The sequence below is a fragment of the Glycine max genome, chromosome 5 (assembly GCF_000004515.6).
Source record: "Glycine max cultivar Williams 82 chromosome 5, Glycine_max_v4.0, whole genome shotgun sequence".
In the NCBI taxonomy this organism is placed as follows: Eukaryota; Viridiplantae; Streptophyta; class Magnoliopsida; order Fabales; family Fabaceae; genus Glycine; species Glycine max.
The window spans coordinates 12,893,942-12,911,256 of record NC_038241.2 but is presented as its reverse complement, the minus strand read 5'-3'; the positions used below and the strand labels follow the sequence as shown (position 1 = coordinate 12,911,256).

Sequence of the window (17,315 nt, the reverse complement as noted above, 5' to 3'; positions counted from 1 at the left end):
AAACAGATCTGCCAAGACAGCTACCACCGGACTTTCCTTGCTATGGTGGTAGGCAAGGAAAGCGTCGATTGCTGCTAGGTCTACCAAACCATCCACATTTGGAAAGAGGACAACCCCGAAAATTAGCAAAGCTAACACATCCATAAACGGGACCCAGTCTCCTTGATTGGCCATACCCCTTGCCTTGTCTTCTAGGTACTTCCGTGGTAGGCCCGCTATGCCGTTCCGAGTCTGTTTTATGCGGTCCAAACCTCTTGCTGAATCCTTGACCACAGTTGCAATTCTGCTCAAAGAGGGGAGACACCCGGAGGAAAGATATGGTTTTCTTCCCCCGAGAGGACATCCTAGAATTTCCTCAAATTCTTCAATGGTTGGTACTAATTGGAAGTCTCCGAATGTGAAGCACCTCAAAGGCTGGTCGTAGTATTGGGTAAGTGATGCAACGACTTCTATGGACACCTCTGCTATGGTCAACTCTAAGATCTTTCCGTAAGTCTTGCGGAAGGCTTGCATTTGGAGGGGTTCCATCAACCGCCCTAATTCCTTGATGCTGGTGGTATCTAGGCTTTTGACCTTGACTTGGTAGAACCTCTTGCCGGTTTGATTTGTTCCCATGCTTACTAAAGTGAGACAAAAGCTGGTGCAAATCAAAACTCCGATATCTCATGGGTGGGATGGATGCATGCATGATGGAATGCATATGACACAGATGCAATCTAGGAATGCGGGGGTTCGGGGAATTTGTCCCCTTCTTAGATACGACGTCTAGGGGTAACAGAATGCCCCAACGCACGTTTTTAAGAAGGCGACACGGACCCTCCGTTGGTTTGTTTACAGAAGGGATCAAGACAGAACCCATATGCGATGCCTATGCAAAAGACACAATGCGGGAATGTACACAGTATGACGATATTTACTGAACATAAGCAAAAGGGTATATGATACTTATGCATGGCAGTGTGAAAAATGGCACGCAGCGTGTCTGCTCGTGCCCCTATTTAAGGGACCTATAAGGGAGAGAACTAACTAGGCATTTAGTGATAACCCCCAAGGTAGTCATATCTCTTTTGATGGTTTCTAGAGGTATCATCCCCTTTGAAGAACATATTGTAGCAGTAGGGACTACTAGCAACAATAGGTTTTCAAAGAGAAAAGCTCTAGATGAGGGTTCACTGTAATCAAGCAAGTCGGAGACCTAGCATGATCACAGATTCACCTCCACTCCTTATGTTCCCACGAACCCGGGTATAGGGCCCTTTTTTCACTCACAGTGTGTGCAAATAGTGTTGGTGTTTGTGTGCATCAAATGAATAAATATTTACCTCATGCATACATTTTAAAACGCACTAGAAGCAACAAAGAGTTTATATACACAAGAACATAATGTAGGGAAACCAACAAAGGAGTAAGTCATGGTAAAGCATTTGCACAAGATTAAATGGCCTAACTCTCTAAAAAAAAGTCCCCAGTGGAGTCGCCAACTGTCGCAACCTACCCTTCGGCGGGAGGGCGACGCGTGACTCGCGGGATGCGTGTTCCACGAAAGGAATACGCGCGGAGTCGCCACCAACGTTTATTTGAGGAAAACGTCGGAAAAACCGGAAAAGACGCGATCTACGAACTTTTAAGTGAAAGGTTCGGGAGTTGTATTTACGCACGGGGAAGGTATTAGCACCCCACACGTCCGTCCCAAGGGACGGCAGCCTTTAATCGAATGTGCAAACATGACTTTGATTTTTTATGTTCCTTTTTACATTTCTATGTCCCTTATACCCTTTTTATATTTTTCTCTTTTTGTGGTCGACAAGGGTGTTTCCCTTTGCTCCTACGTATTCCTCAATTTGTGATGAGGAAATCAGACCTACGTAGTTCTTTCTTATCAAGTGATTCTTTTTTACTTTAAGAGGTGATCATTTTAAGGCGTTGGACCTTAAAAATGATCCATTTTACTTAGTGAGAAAATGAAATGACAAACTTCAAAAGCCTATTTTTATGGACGAGCTTGACTAGGCGAATTGATTTTAGCCTTTAGTTTCACTTTAGTTATTAATCAATTCGATTAAGAATGAGAAATCCCAAAGAGAAAACGTCCGATTGATTTTCCGCTTTATTTTACTAAAAGATGTCTTTTTGATTATTATATTATTTTTTACCTCTTTTTGATTTCCAACGTGGTTACGCACGACCGAACGGTCGGAATTTATTTTAACCGAAGTTAATGGATAATACAATTCAAACGTTCGGTGGAAATTTATTTTATTTTTAAGTTAAGCAAGAAATGACGTAAGTAAAATGGCTTAAGCACGTCAACAGGGGGTATAAAAAGTAAACAAAACGAGAATAAAAATGCACGAAACACAATGTGGACCACTACGGGTACATAGAATGAATCGAAAAGCTTGGTTCGAGGTACTTACCCGTTGAAGATCGAAGAACGATGAAGAACGAATGAAGAACGTCGAAGAACGGTTGAAACCTTTGCGAGATTCCTCACGGAAAACGTTACGGAAACGTTTCGGAAGCGCCTCGGCTTAGATTTTCTTCACGGAAACAATTTTTCCAAGCAAATTCGAAAGAGAGAGAAGTGCCTAAGGGGCTGAACCCCTTCCTTCTTGCCTTCCTCCCCTATTTATAGCAAAATAGGGGAGGTGGTTGCCGCCCAGCTCGCCCAGGCGAGCAGGGTTGCTTCCTCCAGAAGCAACCGCCTTCTGGAGGAATCTTCTGGAGGGCCCAAATGGGCCTGGGTGCTATTTGCACCCCCATTTTTACTAAGTACACCCCCCTCTGCTGTTTTTTGGTGATTCTTTTTTCGTAAAGTTACGGAAACTTACGAATTTCGTAACGATACTTGTTTTCTTTCCGTAATGTTACGGAACCTTGCGGATTACATAATCATTCCCTTTTTGACTTACGGAATGTTACGGAACCTCACTCAATTATGCAACGATGCTTCCATTTGATTTCCGGTGTGTCACGGAAACTTACGGATTGTGCATCAATATTTTTTTGGTTTTTCGGTATGTCCTGGAATTTCACAAATTGCCTAATGATGGGTGCCAAGCACCTCACGAGGACCAAAGAATGGTCGCACGTCATCGAGCAAAGGTCCCCGGACGAAATTAGGGTATGACAGTTGCCCCTCTTTACTTGTCTTTTATTGGAGATAAAAGGAAAGTAAAGATAAGACACTAATTTCGTTCCTCTCGATTTGACGAGAGTCGCAGGTGACCATAAAATCTCCACATGCAAATGACTTGTTGTTCCCAAAATTCCACAAATTGCCTAATGATGGGTGCCAAGCACCTCACAAGGACCAAAGAATGGTCGCTTGTCATCAAGCAAAAGTCCCCGAAAATCAGTGTATGCCAAGCACCTCATTAAGGCTTTGTGTCTTTTGTTTTTGAATTTATAATACAAGGACCTTTCTTCATCTGTTCCTATGTCTCTACCCATTTTTCTGAAACGGCAGATTCGATGACGAGTCCCCCGAAGGTACTAATACCTGGGACCCGCCTATCGACTTCGAGCAAGAAATGAATCAAACGGAAGATGAAGGAAACGAGGATGTGGGACTTCCCCCAGAAATAGAAAGAATGGTCGCCCATGAGGACCAAGAAATGGGGCCTCATCAAGAAGAAACAGAGCTAGTAGACTTAGGAATTGGCAGTGGAAAAAGGGAAGTGAAGATAGGCACAGGTATTACCGCGCCTATCCGTGAAGAATTAATAATTCTGCTAAAAGACTACCAAGACATCTTTGCTTGGTCATACCAAGATATGCCCGGTTTGAGTTCTGACATTGTACAGCACCGATTACCTCTAAATCCCGAGTGTCCCCCGGTAAAGCAGAAACTGAGAAGGATGAAGCCCGAAACATCCTTGAAGATAAAAGAAGAAGTGAAGAAGCAATTTGACGCTGGTTTTCTGGCCGTCGCTCGGTATCCAGAATGGGTTGCCAACATCGTACCGGTCCCTAAGAAAGATGGGAAAGTACGAATGTGTGTGGATTATTGGGACCTGAATCGGGCCAGTCCCAAGGACAATTTTCCTTTGCCACACATCGATATCCTCGTGGATAACACGGCCAATTTCGCTTTATTTTCCTTCATGGACGGTTTCTCCGGCTACAATCAGATAAAGATGGCGCCAGAGGATATGGAAAAGACTACCTTCGTCACCCTGTGGGGGACGTTCTGTTACATGGTGATGTCCTTTGGACTCAAGAATGCCGGGGCAACTTATCAACGGGCCATGGTAGCTTTGTTCCATGATATGATGCATCAAGAGATCGAGGTCTACGTGGACGACATAATTGCTAAATCTAAATCCGAGGAAGAACACCTAGTCAACCTGCGGAAGTTGTTCGAAAGGCTTAAGAAATATCAATTAAGGTTGAACCCCGCCAAGTGTACTTTTGGGGTCAAATCAGGGAAATTGCTTGGTTTCATTGTAAGCCAGAAAGGGATAGAGGTAGACCCCGAAAAGGTGAAGGCTATCCTTGAGGTGCCGGAACCACGTACTGAGAGGCAAGTCCGAGGCTTCCTGGGATGCTTAAATTATATTGCCAGATTCATATCGCAGCTCACCGCCATTTGTGAGCCGTTGTTCAAGCTCTTACGCAAAAACCAAACTGATTGTTGGAATGAGGATTGCCAAGAGGCTTTTGGAAGGATCAAGAAGTGTCTTATGAATCCCCCTGTGCTTATGCCACCAGTACCTGGAAGGCCTCTCATCTTGTACATGACAATCTTAGATGAGTCAATGGGGTGTATGCTGGGGCAACATGACGAATCCGGAAAGAAAGAGCACGCTATTTACTACCTGAGTAAGAAGTTCACGACCTGTGAAATGAACTATTCCTTGCTCGAAAGAACGTGTTGTGCTTTAGTATAGGCATCCCATCGCCTAAGGCAGTACATGCTGAGCCATACTACCTGGTTGATATCCAAGATGGACCTAGTTAAGTACATCTTTGAAAAGCCAGCTCTCACAGGACGAATCGCCCAGTGGCAAGTCCTGCTATCCGAGTTTGATATAGTTTACATCACCCAAATGGCGATAAAAGGAAGCGCCTTAGCAGATTATTTGGCTCAACAGCCTCTTAACGACTATCAGCCCATGCATCCTGAATTCCCGGATGAGGACATCATGGCCTTGTTTAAGGAAAAATTGGACGAAGATCGGGACAAATGGACCGTATGGTTTGACGGAGCGTCAAACATTCTAGGCCATGGCGTTGGGGCAGTATTGGTCTCTCCGGACAATCAATGTGTACCTTTCACAGCCAGGCTAGGATTCGACTGCACCAACAACATGGCCGAATATGAAGCATGTGCCCTAGCCGTCCAGGCAGCAATTGACTCCAATGTCAAACTACTCAAGGTGTACGGCGACTCAGCGTTGGTAATCCATCAGCTGAGAGGGGAATGGGAAACTAGAGATCCCAAGCTGATACCCTACAAAGCCTATATCAAGGAATTGGCTAAAACCTTTGATGAGATCTCCTTCCATCATATTCCCCGCAAGGAAAATCAAATGGCGGATGCGCTTGCTACTTTGGCATCTATGTTCCAGCTAACGCCGCACGGGGATCTACCCTACATTGAATTTTGGTGTCGTGGCAAACCCGCGCATTGTTGCCAAGTAGAAGAGGAATGGGATGGAAAGCCTTGGTATTTCGACATCAAGCGATATGTCGTAAGCAAAGAATACCCGCCAGAGATTGCCGACAATGATAAGAGGACATTGAGAAGGTTGGCAGCCGGCTTCTTCATGAGTGGAAGTATACTGTATAAGAGAAATCACGACATGACACTCCTGCGGTGTGTGGATGCCAGGGAGGCAAATCACATGATCGAGGAAGTCCATGAGGGCTCGTTTGGAACGCATGCCAACAGGCATGCTATGGCAAGGAAGATCCTAAGAGCAGGTTATTACTGGCTTACCATGGAAAGTGATTGTTGTGTCCATGTGAGGAAATGCCACAAATGTCAAGCGTTCGCAGATAATGTCAATGCCCCACCACATCCTCTGAATGTCATGTCCGCCCCTTGGCCTTTCTCCATGTGGGGAATAGATGTCATCGGGGCCATTAAGCCCAAGGCCTCGAATGGTCATCGCTTCATCCTCGTGGCGATAGATTATTTCACCAAGTGGGTCGAGGCAGCTTCCTATACCAACGTCACGAGGGGTGTGGTGGTCAGGTTCATTAAGAAAGAGATCATCTGCTGATATGGTTTGCCAAGGAAGATTATCACAGACAACAGCACCAACCTGAATAACAAGATGATGGGGGAAATGTGCGAGGAGTTTAAAATCCAGCATCACAATTCCACACCCTACCGGCCAAAGATGAATGGAGCCGTGGAAGCGGCCAATAAGAATATCAAAAAGATTATCCAAAAGATGACTGTGTCATACAGAGATTGGCACGAAATGCTCCCATTCGCGTTACACGGTTACCGAACTTCAGTGCGGACGTCAACTGGGGCAACGCCGTTCTCATTGGTATATGGGATGGAGGCTGTGTTATCGTTTGAGGTAGAAGTCCCGTCATTAAGGATCTTGGCAGAATCCGGATTAAAGGAATCAGAGTGGGCTCAAACGTGCTATGACCAGCTCAACCTCATTGAGGGTAAGCGCTTAACGGCCATGAGTCATGGGCGTTTGTACCAGCAAAGAATGAAGAGTGCATTCGACAAGAAAGTACGCTTGCGCAAGTTCCATGAGGGAGACCTTGTCCTAAAGAAAATGTCCCATGCTGTCAAGGACAATCGAGGGAAATGGGCCCCGAACTACGAAGGGCCTTTTGTTGTGAAGAGGGCTTTTTCCGAAGGAGCCCTGGTGCTTACCAACATGGATGGGGAAGAGTTACCTTCACCCGTGAATTCTGATGTCGTCAAGCGATATTATGCTTAGAATCTGGGGCAATTAAGGATGTCGCTGCATGTTCTTTATCTTTATGCATTTTCTGGATTTCCCCCAGGGATTTCCCGTCTGTTGTATCTCTCGTTACAATCTTTCAAAGAAATGAACGTGGATTCGAGGCTTTAGTCCTCACGTTGGTTTCAAACCTTGCGTTGATTTGTGATCACCTGAGCCCTTCCGCTCAGTTCATGGGATGCCCCAAGCGCTTAATTAAAATTAAACCTAAACCAACTTTTGCTAAAATTTGCTGCATTTGAAAACATTCATGCATACGCATACGCATGCATATTGTTGTGATAAAACAGGGGCAGGATCATCTTGAGCTACCTTCTGGGGTGGGGACAAAACATGAACAGCAGAAACCAACCCAAGGTAAGACAACGACGCGGTCAGGATTGGCCATACCTGGTTGTTTATTACTTGCAGGTACTTAGGAACGGATGCAATTGGGGATGGGGTCACGACCGACTGATCGTCGCCCCTTCTCTGCGCTAAACAAACAGAGAACGTCGCTACAAGGCAGCCCCGTATCCTTTGTATTCACAGTTTTCTTTTGCTATTTGTTTGTTTTAAAAATAAGTAATCAATGCCTAATTCTAACTTAAGTAAGTTCAAGTTAGGCAAAACGCTAACCCATAAGGAAGGAGGGGACATGGTTAATGTTCCTCTCAAAAAAAAAAAATGCAAGTTAGCTCGCCTGGGCGAGCAACCCCTGCACCAAAATATAAGAGTTATGAAAGGGGGGACGTTTTTGCATTCAAAAACTTCTTTTCCCCCCTTTCAAAAGCCATACCCACAGAATTTACGAGTTTGCACCCCTAGGGTCTCTACTTTTCGCATTTTTCGATTCCATTTTGCGCTTTTATTCATCACCAACAAGTAAGTGTTCCATCCTTAAGCTTTCTAGCTTTTCATTGGTGTATTTTGATCTCCTTTTGGTGCTCTAAATTGTGGGAATATGCTCAAATATGTGGGGCAATTTTGGTTTGTTTTCTTGCTTGATTGGATTGAATTAGGGGTTTGTATGGGATGGCCCTAGGCCTATAATGCATTTTGAAGCAATGGGACATGCCACATTGTCCCCGTTCTCTTGCTATTAATGCCTAAACGCGCGCCCACCAAGTGTTCGGTGAAATGCCTCAATGGCATTAGCGCGTGGTTTTCGTAGGGAAACAACCCGTGGGGCACTTTGGTTTGCACATATTTTCTATTTTTTGGGACATGCATTCATTCCCGAAAAGGCTAGAGTAATTGCCCCACATATATCCTAGGCCTAGGAACCAAAGTTTTTATGCAAAAGAACACAAGAGTGGGTGCATATTGGGTAAAGTTACCCTTTTTGGCCAGCAATCAGCTATGAGCCACGCTACGATAATTTCCCTACCCCTAGATGTTTAGGAATTTTGCTCATCATAAATGTATAGGTTTAGGATAGGTAGCAAAATACCTTTGGCAATTTACACTTTGGGTGTGGTAGCAAAATACTTGGATGTATGTACATGTAATTTTTGGTAGTCAAAATGTCTCACAAAAAAAAATATACATATTGCATGTTATGTAAAGAAAATACATTACAAAAAAAATACCTTTTAATTTGAATACAATTTTAGTCAACAAAAGGAAATATACTTGAATTTGCATGCGGCTTTAGGTAGTAAAAACACTTGAATAAAGCATGAAATGTAGCACCTTATTATGTAGATAGCCAAGATTCATCACAAAGTTTGTATATGCATAAGTATTAGGAATACCGGAATGTGCACATGTGCAATTTTTGGTACCCCAAATGCTTTGAGTATGCATGTATGTAAATTTAGCCAAGGAAGTGCATGTGATGTAGGTAGCAAATACACCTTGGAAGTACATATAAATAATCTAGGTAACGAAGGTGCCTTGATTGTACATGGGTGCATTTTTCTTAGTTATAAGAATGTCTTGTGCAAGTGAACGTTCGTAAAGAAGTATGTGCATAAGTTTGCTCTAAATTTACATTGATGTTTGTGTTTATTGGAGGGGGTTGTATGCCATTTTTGTTTTAAGAGTAGCATTTCTTGGTGAAACTAACTTTCCAAATGTTTGCCTTCGCAGGAAATGGCCCCGAGGAAGCTTGCCTCAAAGAGGTCCAGGAAGGATAAGGCGGCCGAAGGGACTAGTTCCGCTCCTGAGTATGATAGTCACCGCTTTAGGAGCGCTGTACACCAGCAGCGCTTCGAGGCCATCAAGGGATGGTCGTTTCTCCGGGAGCGACGCGTCCAGCTCAGGGACGACGAGTATACTGATTTCCAGGAGGAGATAGGGCGCCGGCGGTGGACATCACCGGTTACCCCCATGGCCAAGTTCAATCCAGAAATAGTCCTTGAGTTTTATGCCAATGCTTGGCCAACAGAGGAGGGCGTGCGTGACATGAGGTCTTGGGTAAGGGGTCAGTGGATCCCGTTTGATGCCGATGCTATTGGCCAGCTCCTGGGATATCCGTTAGTGCTGGAAGAGGGCCAGGAGTGTGAGTATGGCCAGAGGAGGAACCGGTCTGATGGGTTCGATGAGGAGGCTATCGCTCAGTTGCTATGTATACCAGGGCAGGATTTTTCCCGGACTGCTGCCGGAAGACGGGTGCGGATCATGCGCACCAACATGACCACCCTGACTCAGATATGGATGACTCTGCTGCTCAGCAACATCCTGCCCACCGATCATAATTCCGACCTTCCCATGCCGAAGTGTCAGCTGGTGTACGCCATCCTGACGTGGATAAGCATCCATGTGGCTCAGTTAATCGCTGATGCCATCTATATTTTTGCAGGTATGGCGCCTACTAGGTACCCTTTGGACCCAGATAAGTCCAACAGGGCCCTGGGATTTCCCGCACTGATCACAGGACTCTGCCAGTCGTTCGGAGTCCCCGTTGCACCTACCAAGGTAATTCGGCCGCCCATCACCCGGGCTTTTATTGAGAAGTACTGTACCCAGAGACAGGCTCAGGGTGATGCTCCACAGGCCGCAGGCGCGCCCCCACCACCTCATCAGGCTGGCTAGGCTGGGTCATTTGACATGGAGCAGTATTTACGGCATTTGGTTCGCCAGCAGGCGGCCAACCACCGGGCACATGTACAGACCCATGATTGTCTGTACCAGATGAGCCTCAGCATGCAGAGCCAGGACTTCGCTTCTTTTTCATGCCCTACTCCATACCAGTTCAGGGCAGAGGTCGCATGGCCCGGAGATTGGCCCGAGGCCCAAGCAGGAGAGGCGCCCCCAGAAGCTCCTGGCGATGGAGAAGAGGCCCACGAGGATGAGGAGATGGCCGATTTGCTTGACTTCTTGGGAGGGAGTGGAGCTACATGACTGGGAGATCCCCAGATTCATGTTTTCTTTCATTTTTCGTTTATCATTTTTATGTTTTGTTATTGTTTTGACTTGAGAGACTAATGTTTGTTTTTGTTGTTTCGATTGTCATTTGTACAACGCGTACATTTTTGTTTGGATTGTTGCGTTAGTGTTTATATCATCACTGTCAATGATGTTTGAAATTCTGGAACCGTGTAGAGTTCTTCGTTTAGGAACATCGTCCAAAAAATATATATAATAAAACAAACAAAAATCATGATAAAAATAAAAATAAAAATAAAAAAAAAGGAAAAAGAGAGCAAATAAGAAAAAGAGAGCAAATAAGAAAAAAAAGCAAGTAAGAAAAAAGATGGGGAAAAGGAAAATAAGTTGTCTAGCTGAAAAACCAACATGCTTTTGAAAAGAGATGACTTCCAACTTTTCTTTGAAAAAATTCGCTGATCATAACTAGTTTTTGGAAAATGTGTGTGTACACCCGAAGGGTGAACGCTGTGAAATTTCCCCGGACGCCCAAAATGGACTCAGATGAATGCACAAATGGATAAAAGAACATATTTTGGAAACATTGGGTTGACTAAAATAGAGGGAATGAATCCTGAGCCCTAGCATCACATGACCATAAAAATTTGACACTTGAGTGTTCACATAGGTGCATGCATGACCAGTTTTGCATAAAATTTCCAAATCATCATTTTTGCATTTGTGTCATGGAAATAATGTGGGGCATCCCTTTTTTTCCTTGAACCAAACCAAACCCTGACATGTATCATGTCTAGCCATTCTACAAGTCTTGAGCCAAAATCCTGACTCACCATAAACCTTGACCCAGGGTGAAAATGTCAATCCCTACCCTCGGAAGCGAAAAAAGAAGGGAAGGAAAATTTCCAATCAAAGAGAAAGCAAAAAAAAAGGGAGAGAAGGAAAATTTCCAATCAAAGAAAAAAAAGAGGAAAGGAAATTCCCAATCAAAGAGTGGGAGAAAGCAAAAAGAAAAGAAAGAAAATTCCCAACCAAAGAGTGGGAGAAAGTAAAAGGAAGGAAAGAAAGCTCCTGATCAAGGATCGAAAGAAATCAGAAGAAATGTGCAGAAAGGTCTTTGGACCGAACAATATCTGTACAATACAAAATTGTCACCAAATGAACAAAAAAAAAGGGGGAAAGGAAACCACGACCTGAAAGTGGTCTTCTCCCTTTGATTACCAACCAAAATCCTGTGCGTCGATGACTTGTTCGCCTCGTGCAAAACAGAAACAGAAAAGGAAAAGGCCAAAAACACACAAAAGCCGAAAAAAAAAACCACCAAAAGAACCCATTCCCAAGGGAAGCCCTATTGATCCATGATCACGCATGTAATTTTTGATTTGATAGGAAATAATTTGCAAAGTCAAGTCATGACATATCTATGGTTCGGAATTAGGATGAAACACTTACCTGTGTGAGATTAATACACTTTGAGTGGATTTCTTCTATTTTTGTCGAACCCAGTGTTTCCTCTAAATGGTCATTTAGAAACGAAATGCTAACATCCAAAATCTCATTTATGGTTATGAGAAAATTTCATCAGCATACTCTCCTTCCCCGGTAGACGCATTGTTTTTCACTCAAAAAAGCATATGCTGCTCTAAATCAATTGGAATATTTGTCTCTTTGCTAAAGCATGTTTGCATTTTTTAGTGGAGAAAACACCGAGACTTTTTTTCAAGTCTCACAAGTTATCCAGAACTACGTAGGTCTGAGTTCCTCATTGGAGGATACGTAGGAGCAAGAGCCTTGCTTTTGTCGGCCGCCCCACAAGCTCTGTCATGCTGACCCTGAGGTCATGTGACATGCGGAGACAAATTATGGTCATTCCGCACCCCTTTGCCATTCAGACACAGTCGTGTCCGATGGCACGCAGAGACAAATTATGGTCATTCTGCACCCTTTTGTCATCCAGAGGCGGCGGGCCCGATGACATGCGGAGACAAAATTTGGTCATTCCGCACCCCTTTGCCATTCAGACACAGTCGTGTCCGATGGCACGCAGAGACAAATTATGGTCATTCTGCACCCTTTTGTCATCCAGAGGCGGCGGACCCGATGACATGCGGAGACAAAATTTGGTCATTCCGCACCCCTTTGCCATTTAGACACAGTCGTGTCAGATGGCACGCAGAGACAAATTATGGTCATTCTGCACCCTTTTGTCATCCAGAGGCGGCGGGCCCGATGACATGCGGAGACAAAATTTGGTCATTCCGCACCCCTTTGCCATTCAGACACAGTCGTGTCCGATGGCACACAGAGACAAATTATGGTCATTCTGCACCCTTTTGTCATCCAGAGGCGGCGGACCCGATGACATGCGGAGACAAAATTTGGTCATTCCGCACCCCTTTTCCATTCAGACACAGTCGTGTCCGATGGCACGCAGAGACAAATTATGGTCATTCTGCACCCTTCGTCAATCGCGGCCGACAAGCCCGTTGACACGCGGAGATTTACATCATCTTCCGCACTCACAAGATCTGTCATACTGACTTTTGAGTCACGCTGACGGGCGGAAATACCCGAGTGGTTATCCGTATAAACATTCTTTTGCTATCTGTAAGACAGAACGCTTGATAGCAGGCAGAGACTAACATCGTCTTCTGCACCTTTTGTTCCCCCGGGAACGACAAGTCATTTGCACGCGGAAATTTTATGGTCACCCGCGACTCTCGTCAACCGAGAGGAACGAAATTAGTGTCTTATCTTTACTTTCCTTTTATCTCCAATAAAAGACAAGTAAAGAGGGGCAACTGTCATACCCTAATTTCGTCCGGGGACCTTTGCTTGATGACATGCAACCTTTGTTTAGGTCCTTGTAAGGTGCTTGGCACCCATCATTAGGCAATTTGTGAAATTCCGGGACGTGCCGAAAAACAAAAGAAAATATTGGTGCACAATCCGTAAGGTTCCGTGACACACCGGAAATCAAATAGAAGCATCGTTGCACAATTAGTGAGGTTCCGTAACATTTCGTAGGTCAAAAAGGGGATGATTATGTAATCCGCAAGGTTCCGTAACATTACGGAAAGAAAACAAGTATCGTTACGAAATTCGTAAGTTTCCGTAACTTTACGAAAAAAGAATCACCAAAAAAGCAGAAAGGGGTGTACTTAGTAAAAATGGGGGTGCAAATAGCAACCAGGCCCACTTGGGCCCTCCAGAAGATTCCTCCAGAAGGCTGTTGCTTCTGGAGGAAGCAACCCTGCTCGCCTGGGCGAGCTGGGCGGCAAGCATCTCCCCTATTTTGCCATAAATAGGGGAGGAAGTGAGAAGGAAAAGGGTTCAGCCCCTTAGGCACTTCTCTCTCTTTCGAATTTGCTTGGAAAAATTGTTTCCGTGAAGAAAATCTAAGCCGAGGCGCTTCCGAAACGTTTCCGTAAGGAATTTCGCGAAGGTTTCGACCGTTCTTCGGCGTTCTTCATCCGTTCTTCATCGTTCTTCGATCTTCAACGGGTAAGTACCTCGAACCAAGCTTTTCGATTCATTCTATGTACCCATGGTAGTCCACATTGTGTTTCGTGTATTTTTATTCTCATTTTATTTACTTTTTATACCCCCTTTTGACGTGCTTAAGCCATTTTATTTAAGTCATTTCTCGCTTGAACTAAAAATAAAATAAATTTCCACCGATCGTTTGAATTGTATTATCCGTTAACTTCGGTTAAAATGAATTTCGACCGTTCGGTCGTGCCGTAACCACGTTGGAAATAAAAAAAAGAGGTAAAATAATAATATAATAATAAAAAAATATCTTTTAGTAAAATAAAGCGGAAAATCAATCGGACGTTTTTCTCTTTGGGATTTCTCATTCTTAATCGAATTGACTAATAACTAAGGTGAAACTAAGGCTAAAATCAACTCGCCTAGTCAAGCTCGTCCATAAAAATAGGTTTTTGAAGTTTATCATTTCAATTTCTCACTAAGTAAAAATGAATCATTTTTCAAGGTCCAACGCCTTAAAATGACCACCTTTTAAGTAAAAAAGAATCACTTGATGAAGAAAGAACTATGTAGGTCTGATTTCCTCATCGCAATTGAGGAATACGTAGGAGCAAAGGGAAACACCCTTGTCGACCACAAAAAGAGAAAAAATATAAAAAGGGTATAAAGGATATAAAGACATAAAAGGGGAACATAAAAAATCAAGGTCATGTTTGCACATTTGATTAAAGGCTGCCGTCCCTTGGGACGGACGTGTGGGGTGCTAATACCTTCCCCGTGCGTAAATACAACTCCCGAACCTTTCACTTAAAAGTTCGTAGATCGCGTCTTTTCCGGTTTTTCCGACGTTTTCCTCAAATAAACGTTGGTGGCGACTCCGCGCGTATTCCTTTCGTGGAACACGCATCCCGCGAGTCACGCGTCGCCCTCCCGCCGAAGGGTAGGTTGCGACACAAGTAGTAACAGACTTTAAGCTGATCTTTAAATGTCATATTGTGGCCACGCAGTTTTCATCTTTATCAATCCCTGTAAATATGCACATTTTAAAAGTTAATGTTAGGGGAATTGGCTAATTGGAGTTTGTTAATTTCTACTTTTGCTTACTGTATTTGCATATCATAGACACTTGAGTCCTGAAGTTTGAATAAATTGTTTATTATGTTACAGCATTTGAAGCAAGAGGCAGCAAACATGATGAAGAAGATTGGCCTTCTTTAAGCTGCAAAACGGTTAAATTTTTTTAATTTCTATTCATGTTGACTAATTAATTTTGTACATTCAATGTTTAATTCCACTCACTCATAATGGAAGAACATGGTTGCATTTGTAATTTCAGTCCCTCAGGAAGTTCTTGGGGGAAGGGTTGGGGGCTTGCTCCATTGAGGAACTGCAATGGATACAACAACAGTTGGAGAGGAGTTTAAGTAATGTTAGAGCCAGAAAGGTTAGAATGACTAATTAACATGCATGTATCATTTTAGGATTTGACTCTTCAAAGTGAAGGGAGTGTACTTCAGAGGATAAAATACAATAATAATGTTAATTCGAAGTTCAAAATATTATAATTAATTTTAGATTTTATTACATGTATATTTTATTGTATCACAAATCTCACATTTTTTAATTAATGGTTATTATTGTATTTTTTTTCTTTTGAAGTGTACCTTCACTTTAGAGGAGCCAAATCCATCATTTTATTATTAAAATTTTGAAGTTAATATATATTTGTATCTCAACTTTCATTTCTTCAGATCCAGGTTTTCAAAGAACAAATCGAGCAACTAAAAGAAAAGGTAAGTTGTTTACATTTCATCAAAATGGTTATAACATAATTGTGAGTCAGTGAGGAGGGTAGAGATCACTATATTTGTCATTGAAGACTCTGGGATTTCTTTTCTCAATGATTGAAAGCAACAAGCCAACAATACTAATATTACGGGGTTTGAGTAAAACTGAGTTTTGTATCTCTTAACAGATCTCAATTTTGAATTGTGTATAAATAAAAAAACGTAACTGGACAAACACATCCTAGTAAAAGTGATTAATTAAGTTTTTTTTTACAAAAATTAATCTTCAACAAACTTAATAAATATTTTGCATCTATACAACTATATAATAACATAAGTAAATAATAAAAAAAGATTGAAAGCAACTATACAGTTAACGCGTCCATGTGATAAAATATCCGGCAGACACATACTTTGTGGGTACTAGCCAAATGATAAAAAAGCAGTCCCCAGCAATAGTGCATTCCATTTTATCTGTTTCATTAACTTAGACACTTCACGAATCTCCCTACATGAAAATGCAATGCTTTTTAGTTACTGGAAATGAGTGGAGTCATATTCAAGTTGGAGAAGTTTGATGTGCATAGAATGTTAAACATGATTCAAATTTGACATTGGTCTTAGGTTTCTTCAAAAACAACTTTTTCCTAGTGCTTAAGGCACTAACAGATTTAAGACCTTTAGTCTCTATATATAGTTACATCTGAAAAAAAGTTTCTTTAGTTACAAAACCTTTTACTTAAAGACAAACCTTTTACTTCTTAAACCTGTTTAAAATTTGACTCTTGACAACAGAATGAGAAATTATGGACAGTAAAGTTCAAATATCTAAAAATAAGAGGGACAAAATATAAAAATTCTAAATATATACTTCTGTATAATTCTGAGTTTGTGATGCCATGAAAAAAATGCTTCAAGGTTCAATTCCTTTTCTATCAGTTCTGAAAGTTGAAAAGTTCCCTATAAGGATTACATATAAAAGATTCTGACTATTGTGTTTGTAATTTAATTCAGGAAAAAGTCCTACTTGATGAAAATGCCAAGCTCACTGAAAATGGCACACACATATGAGAAGGTGAAGTTACTGCTATTTGGAATTAATTCTGTGTGGCCTATAGTTCATTTGGATAATATTTTAAAGTAGATAGAAGTAGTGGCAAATTATCAAGGGGACAGTTACATGGGCAAACCAGTGAGGATAAATTGTCAAAAGGCGATTCTGATGATGAAATGCTCAGCTCTGTTCTCAAGTAATGTTCCTTTACCTTCCCGTTTATAGGATCACCACTTTACTGATCAACGATAGGATCAATAATGATGTTCACAAATTTACTTTGATGCTGATGCTGAAGGACCTTTGTCTACTAGCCCTAATCAGTTAGACGGTGACAAAATAACAGGAGCTACCAATCATAAATCCGTGAATTTTGAGGGAAGCCTGTTGGTTCAGCACCTGTAAGTTTATACTGAACTCTTATGCTTATTAATTATTACTGGTATTTTTTCTTCTATTAAATTTATGTTTCCTCTACGAAATGAAATGTTGTCATTATTGTTCATCTTAATTTGACAATTTTTTTATATACATTTTGATGCATCGAATGTGTTTAAATCTTCTCTAAGTTTGTGTTCAATTTCATATTTATAGGCAAAAAAAAAAAAAAAGAGTCCAGGCTTTCAATAAAGATTAGGAAGCTCTAACCAAAGTTCTATATGAGCAGTGAGTACCACTTGGTTGCCTTGCATTTGATCTCTTTCTGCTCTTTGCTTGATGATTGCTGAATGG

At 42.3% G+C, this 17,315-nt stretch overlaps 1 long non-coding RNA gene across 1 annotated transcript in view; it reads right to left on the bottom strand.

Moving 5' to 3' along the window:
• The window catches only part of LOC113001688 (uncharacterized), a 50,662-nt gene extending 33,674 nt beyond the window's left edge, over positions 1 to 16,988 (bottom strand). Inside the window, exon 1 of the long non-coding RNA XR_003267148.2 lies at positions 16,885 to 16,988. This is a non-coding gene — a long non-coding RNA (uncharacterized lncRNA). The remainder of the gene's footprint in view (positions 1 to 16,884) is intronic.
• Between the last annotated feature and the right edge of the window lie 327 nt (positions 16,989 to 17,315).